The sequence below is a fragment of the Cannabis sativa genome, chromosome 5 (assembly GCF_029168945.1).
Source record: "Cannabis sativa cultivar Pink pepper isolate KNU-18-1 chromosome 5, ASM2916894v1, whole genome shotgun sequence".
Classification (NCBI taxonomy): Eukaryota; Viridiplantae; Streptophyta; class Magnoliopsida; order Rosales; family Cannabaceae; genus Cannabis; species Cannabis sativa.
This window is the reverse complement of record NC_083605.1, coordinates 35,104,268-35,113,686: the sequence shown is the minus strand read 5'-3', so window position 1 is coordinate 35,113,686 and position 9,419 is coordinate 35,104,268.

Below are 9,419 nucleotides of genomic sequence, written 5' to 3'. Positions count from 1 at the left end.
CCTATGGTGCTTGGTCCTCCATTACTCCTTTCAACCAAGTTGACTTGATTATGAGATTATCTAGTTTTCCACACTAACTTTTATCTTCTAGGCAAACATGAGATAACAAATTCAGTCTTTCACTAAGATTTCAAATAGATGTGCCGAATTCAAGTTGATTATGTTTTGTCCCTTCCTCGAAGAAAGACGATCAAGCAATTCCCAATCATGGTCCTCGCGGATCAGATCATCCATATAATATACAAAAAGAAACTCCAGATATTTGGTATCCTTCTCATTGAATGAGATCTCAATTCCAGCGACAGTTTCATTAGATATCGCCCATAAGCATCTAAATTTCATTTTATCATTTATTAACTAAATATTAACTAAGAGATGAACCTAATCCAGAATATGAACCATAAAAGAAAATACCAAGTAAACCGATCACCAGAACACCAGTTACAGTACCTATTATCCAAAGAGGAATCCTTCCAGTAGTATCGGCCATTTGTCCTACTTTCCTCCATATTTCATCAGGTGGTGTTACATTGCTATACTGATGAAGTCTAAATCTGCAATGCTGATAGATTTGTGTAATTGTGTTCAATGATTGTTTCTTCTATTATACTAACCTTCTGGGTATCACATCACTTTCATATTTATAATACCATGTATTTTTCTAACCATATTTATGTCTTACATATTGTAGACCTCTATAGTTCACAAAATAAATCCCAACTTCTTAATTGCACTGTTAAGACCTCCAAAATCTAAAACCAACTTACATTCGAGTACAGACCATCTACTTTTAGTTAAGTAAGATCATACCTTACATATGCTAAAATATCGTAAGTGCATTAGTAACCCTTTAAAACGAGTTCAACCCTAACATAGGTTAGGTAGCCCAATTATTTATTTATCATTTACTATTTAACCATAGGTTAATCATGTAATCTCATAATATATCAATCAACCAAGTTGTCGGGGTAAGGATACTATATACATAATTGGCAAATCATGCCGAACAGACCTTACTCTGTTCATCGTTACTATACCTCCTACACCCCACTTGTGTCTAATTTGCTACTAGAGACTCACTTTTTATAATTATTTAGCCAGGGCTCTTTGACTCGTACTTCCTAAACTACCTTTAAAAATAAGTCCATACTTCACTTAAGCATCTTCATTCCATATCTGAATGCAATCATGTTATCAATATATACATCCTTTTCTCTTTCCTTATAAGTTCCTCACTTCCAATTAGATAAACTTTAGTTATTTTCCAAACAATGGCTATTGTCTTATTCCATCTTAGTATGTTCCTCTAGGATATTGCTCCATTACTAGCCTTCTGGGCCGAGAAAGTTTCAAATATTTGTCTGAATTCTTAGCTCTTGACAACTTTAACTTTTGGCAGATCTGATGTCATTCTTTCCTCTAACACTATATAGCATAGAAATGCCACATCTCTTGACCAAAATTAACACTTTTGTAAGTTTTTTTTTTTTTTTCTTATTTGCTTCTATTCACTTAAACATACTCATACTATTGTCCACAAAGAAAATCATGAGTGGATTGTAGTATCATTTGCATACTCTGTGCCTTTTATGTTGCTTAATCATTTTATAATCTCAACACTTCACCAAAAACTCGTATGGTCCTTGTCGTTCCATGAAATTCTTCTAGATGTATCAGTTTAGTCCTAGTTGTGTCTCACTTGTCTCTTGCCTTTGAGTGAGGCTTTCCTAACCTCTTCTCCTTGAGTTATGATCTACACCGTTGTTGTATCGATGGGTATTTAGAATCTAGGGATGTCACCCTTGAATATTAATTTCCCCTCTTCCTCAAGTCTTAAATTTATGATCTACTTTCTATAGTTGTTTATTTTTTTTTATCCTTTACGAAGCTATATTTATGATCTCCAAGTTGTCCAGTTTGAATTGTTCTGTATAGTTGTCCTCTGTGTTGCCTCTCATTCATGTTGTACCCGAATTGTTAGCCGCGTCTAAATCTTCTTTTTCTTCCTCCTTTGAAATTGTCTTTATCGAAACTATGCGCATTTTACTTTATTGTCTCCTCACAAAGTAGCTGACCTTGAGTTTGAAGCTTACAATTTTCCTTCGGTAATCTAATATTTGTTGATGCTCTACTTATCTCTTGGTGTTCAAGATACCTTCATAAGTCATTACTTAAAAAAATTATATCAGGTTTCTTTCTAACTTCTTATTCTAGATTCTGTTCAGTACGCTACACTCCTTTCTACGTGATGGCATAGTCCTCTTTGGACTAATTTGTATAATAGACTTTTCTCTAAAGTCTTCATATACAATATTCATACTTCTTACCATCTAACTTAGGGGTGTGTATCCATAGAATATCCATCAAGACAGTACTTGCTCCTTATAGGTCTATTCTTTCATCTTTCTTAATAAGTGAGTTTCATAAAATACCCTATCTAGTCTAGTATAGCATTCACTATCTTAAATCATTCCCTACTCCCTATAGGTTGGGCTTCCTTTCATAACTAGGTGTAGAGACTTCATCTTTAACCATTCGTAGACAGGTGCAATTCTATGCATCGATACTTAGTTGGCTATTGGTACATTTCATTATGTGCTTCAAGTTCCACTACTAGTGTTGGTGATCTATTGCGCTGAGCCTGTGAAAACTCTTCAACAAATCGTCTTAGTCATGCTCACATTCCTTCCAATGCCTCTATTAGATCGTTAGCCTTAACTACTATTGGGTTCGATCTGGAACATCAACCATTTGTGGGTCAGCGGAACACACATCCTTAGCCCCCACCTCTACTGGTCGTTCCTTTCAAATTGATTCTAACTGATCTTCTAGTTGCATGTGTGAGCTCTTACAAGAAATATTGATTTAATAGAAACAAAAGAGTTCAATTATAGGGAGAGAAGATTCCATGAACATATCTAAACTTAATGTTGTCAAGCTTAACTAGTAATATTCTATTTATCAAACAAAGTCTTATGAATTCCTAATATAATTTATTCTAAATTTTCAAGAAAGGAACACTGTCCTTCCTAGTTTCAATACAAGGCAATAAAGAAATATAAAACCTATTCATCTTCTTCGTAAAATGTGTAATCAATCATAAGAGGTAATATACTCTTAATTTCTCTAAGCACCCACTACAGATGAGGCTCTAATTCTAGGAAACATATTTTAACAAAAATCTATGTATCACATATAAAACTATTAATAGCAATACTAAGCATATTAAAACTAACACTTACGTTATAGTGAGAGGGATCTTTTCAGTCTTCTGTATGTATACTGTGAGTATCCTTCGGGCTAAGGAACGATCGGCTCTGATACCAACTGTAACGCCCCAATATTTTTCCTTATTTTACAAAATACTAATTTTGATGCATTAATTAAAAAGATTCAAAGCTGTTTGGAAATACACAGTGGGTTTTACAATAAATATGCAAAAAGGTGAATGATCATTCATATTAAAAACAAAATAAGTAGTTGAGTGCAAAAAAATAAATTTGTAACACCCCACTGAGCTGAGATTACTTTACTATAAAAAAAAAAACAAAACCAAGGCTCCACCGGCGTTCTAGACCGTTTGCTCGTCCATAGCCCCTCGCAGTATACATACCAGAACTGACCCAACTCATCAAACTTACATTCAATGTTCCCTGTCTATTGCCTGTAGGGGGAAAGTAAGGGGGTGAGCTAAAAGCCCAGTAAGGAAATGCTTATCATACAATACCATATAATATCACACATATCATTAATTTATTTATTAAGTTTTAGCAATATCATACACCTTATTTTATAACTATAGCCAAATAACTGTACACATGAAAACCTTTATCATATAGGTCCATACTAATTGTTCACACCATACATATATACAGAGATCATAACTCCAGTATCATATTCATAACATAATCATATCAATACTATAAATAATAATGTAATTACCATAACATTGACATATCATAGCCATTACTTACATAACCCGGCCTAGCCTGGCCTTACAATATCCTGGGCCTAATCTGCCCATATAATAACCTGGGCCTATGCAGCCCTACCATTGTTATAGGATAGGGTATCTCTATATTCAACAGTAACATCACTGTATCATACCCACCATAACAATCTCATACACGACTCAGTAAAATGTAGGGTAGGGTATCTCTACATTCAACGGCCTTATCCCGTATCATACCCCACCATGGTCCCCCACTTTACCTGAGACGTTAGCATGATTGTGACAGTCAGTAGTCCCGTGATCCGTAAGGGGAAATACCGGGTAAGCTGTGCAATCCCACATCGCCTGGGGAAGGTCAAGTGGGATGATTCTGAGACTGTGTAGGTATGGGACTACACAGTTGAAGAGAGCTTAAATGGATTGATTGGTACTACCTATATCAACAAGGTGCATCTTGTTTTTCGGTAGCCCATCTCGAAAGAACTCCACAGTTAAGCGTGCTTGGCTTGGAGTAATTTCAAGGATGGGTGACCTCCTGGGAAGTTTTCCCAAGATGCGTGTGAGTGAGGACAAAGCACGCTGAAAACACTCGTGTTGGTCTGTAGGGTCAGTCATCAGTCCATGAAGCAGCCAGAGTGACGTACTCGTGTATAAGAGCCATTTAGTCCGTGGGTGTAAGGGCCCAATGGAGGCTTGAAGCGGGGACGTTACAAAATGGTATCAGAGCCTTGACCCAGCCGGAAGTGTGGTCGACGAGGACGTCGGACCCCGTAAGGGGGGGTGATTGTGACAGTCAGTAGTCCCGTGATCCGTAAGGGGAAATACCGGGTAAGCTGTGCAATCCCACATCGCCTGGGGAAGGTCAAGTGGGATGATTCTGAGACTGTGTAGGTATGGGACTACACAGTTGAAGAGAGCTTAAATGGATTGATTGGTACTACCTATATCAACAAGGTGCATCTTGTTTTTCGGTAGCCCATCTCGAAAGAACTCCACAGTTAAGCGTGCTTGGCTTGGAGTAATTTCAAGGATGGGTGACCTCCTGGGAAGTTTTCCCAGGATGCGTGTGAGTGAGGACAAAGCACGCTGAAAACACTCGTGTTGGTCTGTAGGGTCAGTCATCAGTCCATGAAGCAGCCAGAGTGACGTACTCGTGTATAAGAGCCATTTAGTCCGTGGGTGTAAGGGCCCAATGGAGGCTTGAAGCGGGGACGTTACAATAAGGCTCAAAAGAAGAATGTGCATATATTTCCACATAGAAAATATTTAAATTATATTTTCTTAACAATCTTGAGCCATTGTTAGATTTTTATTGCATAGTTTCTTATCGATGTGATAAGATTATATAATCATGCATTTACAAAATGTGTAAATTTATGTATTTCTAATTATACACGTATGACTCATTCTTAGAAATGAATTAAGTTCATAAGGATTGAACTTGAAACTGAAGTTTATTGAACCTGAAGTTCAATGTCATATAGTATATATGAGTTTAAACAAATATTGATTCATTGTGATATACTGAATTCCCTACAGGTATATTAATATTATTAGATATCACAATTTTTAAAAATTCTCTCGATCAGGGGGAGAGAAGCAGTTGGGATCGATGATAATTTTTGAAAAATGATCCTTGCACAAAGTATATAAGAACAATATAGTTCAAAATGATATATACCAACTGCAAATCAATATTATTCAAAGTTGAGATAGAATGAGTTGAAAACGCCTGAAGCGTAAATGAACAATGTAGAAATTATTAATAAATGTTCATTTGATTTGCCCTGAAGTTGTTAAATCTAGAGGTACTCATGGAGATACCTTAATGTTATAAAGTATTAAAATGATAACCGTGATGAAAACGGTACTCGAAAAGACTCCCAAGAGAAGTTAGACATAACACATTTGATCAAAATTGAATCCCTGAAGTGATTCTATATAGGTACCTATAAATGATAAACATATTTGAAAAATATGTAATTTAAAGAGATCTCTATAAGTTATGTCAATATGGGAGGAAATTATCATTTATTGAAATTTTTGTCGACAATAAATATTGAATGTTTGCATATGCAATAAATTAACATGAGATAGCAAGGATCATGGTATTAGATTTGTCGAGAATCATCGACATACATTTTGATTTTTGGCCAAAATATTATGACGCAATCCAGGCAAATTTACTCACATAAAGTGAAGTAAGACCTGTAGGGTGTGCAAATAAATATTTCTAATGAGAAATTTGCATATATGTATTTGTACATAATGAATTGTTGTACAAAGTTTGCATAGACATGAGATTGATTGAAGTAAGGCTTAAATATTGAGAAAATATAATCATGATTTGATTATAGCCTGGAATATATTTTATGAGGATTTATAAGCGTCACATAAATGTTGCAACAAAAGGTTATTTATTTGGAGCTCCTAATATAGTGAGAATTTGAAAAAAGCCTTATCTAAAAATTCTAGAAGAATTTAATACATGTCTTAAGTGATATAAATTCAAAGTCGCGCGCACTATATGACAAAGATCTTTGTATAAAATAAAGACATGTAAGTAAATTATTATTTGAAAAATACCTATGGTTGTCTATGCAATATAAATACGTAAATTATACGTTGTGATAGACTCTTGAAGAGTTTTTGATTAATTGAAGAACAAACTTTTATTTCTTTTGTATTTCGAGAAATATTAATGTATAAAGTTTGTTCATTAGTATTGAAGTCCTGAAGTACTTCATATGTATCAAGAATTATAAATATATGATCATTTGATTTGGAAATTAAGATCATAAAACAAGATGGAATAAATATATGGTCTTGGAGTACCATCATTGTCACAAATGAAAATTTATAGTACCATTAATGTGTTATGTTCATATCTACTTGAAATTTTAAATTTTCGTATGAACAAAGTTGTGTACACACATGAATGATACAATTAGTTGGATAAAGACTAATGTTCCACGAACCCCTCATCTATAATTTAGAAGTCCATACATACTCTGGAAGAGTTATAGAAAATATATGATCAAAGATTATATATGGTGATATTTTAAAAGTGATAACAATAATCTTATGAGATATATTATCACCAAAAGAATTATGGATCATATGTGCATGAGGGGGAGACATATTCATGTTGCACTCTTTTTCCCTTAGTTCAGGTTTTGTCCTAATGGGTTTTCCTGGCAAGGTTTTTAACGAGGCAACTTGCAAATAATTATGAATATGAAATACATATTGTACTCTTTTCCCTAGCTCAGATTTTGTCCCACTGGGTTTTTCTGGCAAGGTTTTTAACGAGGCAACTATAAATCATGTTAACATACTTGCATTTTATGAAGCAAGTAGAGAATGTGTGTGAGTGAGATCATTGGCATAGCATATTCGGGAAACATATGGATTGCACTCAATAAAGAAGTATCAACCCAAGCAATTCTCTATGGATAATACTGCTTGCATCGTTCAACTAAAAGGAGGTACATTGAAGGAGATAGAGTTAGAACACATTTCACGAAATTCTTCTTATACGCTTCAAGAAAATGCATATTGGTGTTCAACATATTCAATCAAGTGTCAATCTTACAAACTTATTCACAAAGCTATTACCAACATCAACATTTGAGAAGACGACAGACAAGATCGAAATTCGTCGATTAGAAGATCTCCACAAATGCCTAAATGAGGGGGAGGGAGTTAGTTTACACTATACTCTTTTTCCTTTGACCAAATTTTTCAGCAAGATTTTTAATAAGGCAGTTATATTATGGACATCCAAGGGGGAGTGTTATAAATATTAATAATTATGTGGATGTCCAAATCTTTTATTTATTACCATGAATTGTAATCAACATTCATCTTTTCCTTAGTTTCCCTTTTTCTTAGTTTCTTAATATCTCACTCTTGTATTTGTATAAATAGGGGTTCACCCCATTAGAATAAACACCTCAGAAATTCTCATTCACTTTCTCTTTCTCTCTTCATCTTCTTCTTCTTTCCTCTCTTCTACTTTATATTACTTTATATTATTTTATAACAAGAATTCATTTTTTATATTTTATACAATTTTAAATAGACATCAATTTGGAATTATAGTTTATTATAATATAATAGAATTTTAAAGAATAACTTAGTTTTACATTATGGTATTGTTAGGAATTATAACTTAATTTATTAACCTATACATAATCATAATTTTTTAAGTTATGAGACTAATAATTCAAAAATATTATATCATTTACGTATTAGATTTTCCTAGATACTTAATTATTTAAATTTTCATAGAAAATATATTTAAGTTGAAAATTAATTTTTTAAATTAATTTTGGATCAACTTAAATTAGAATATTTTGAAATTAATAATTAAGTAGATTTTTCTAGGAAATTAGTTATTCAGATATTCTTTAAAAGTATTTTTAAGTTAAAAATTTGTTAATTTTAGATCAACTTAAATATGGACATTTTTTCAAATTAAGGTGATTAGTTCAAGATACTTAATTTGTTATTTAATTAAATTTTGAAAAGTTATTTAAGTTGAAAATTTAGTTATTTTATAAAACAACTTAAATTAGATATTTTTCAAGAATTTATTTTATTATATTTTATAGAATTTTTAAATTGTATATATTATATATATAGATTTGCGAAATTTAAAGTTGAAAACTAATTTAATTAATTTTTAACTAATTTAAATTAAGTAATTTTCATTATTAAAATATATAGATTAAAATAAGTGATTAATTAAAATATATTTTAAATAATGAGTTTTAATCAAAGTGATAGTCGATCTCCATTGTTGGTTCTACATAGTTCTATTTTAGTGAGATTCATCCCTAATAGATGGATGTTCATTAGCAATTTAACGCTGTAGAATCTCAAAATATAAGTATTATTGTAAGTGTTTTATTATTAGTAACGTCCATCCGAAGAGTGGTTGGTGTGAGTAGGACTTACAAAGTATGAAACAATGGTAGAAGCTCATGAAATAAGAATGACCTTGACTCTCGACTAAAACGAAGCAACATCGGATTCACTTTTCGATTGAATAAAAGGTTGCTAGAATAGTTCCATTTTAGATGAGTTGACTACTCTATTCAATGAATGATATCTTTGACTCTTGCCTAATACAGGACACTTGATTGGTGGTGAATAATGCATAATTATTGATCTCAAATGTTAAATTAAATTAAATTTTAATTAATATTTTCATGAAATTAATGAAAAATATTTTTACAACTGAAAAATATTTAGTTTGAATTTAATTTGGTTTATTTTGCAGGAATTATGTGCATTTTGATACAAATAAAAAGAATGATTCAATTGTGAAAGATTGAAATGAAAAAATTGGCATTCTTGCAAGGGAAGAACCCAATTTAAGAAGAAATAATATCAAGCCCAACCCAAGTTTCTACCATGTGGATCATATTGTGACTGAAGCTATTTAATATATATGAAATTC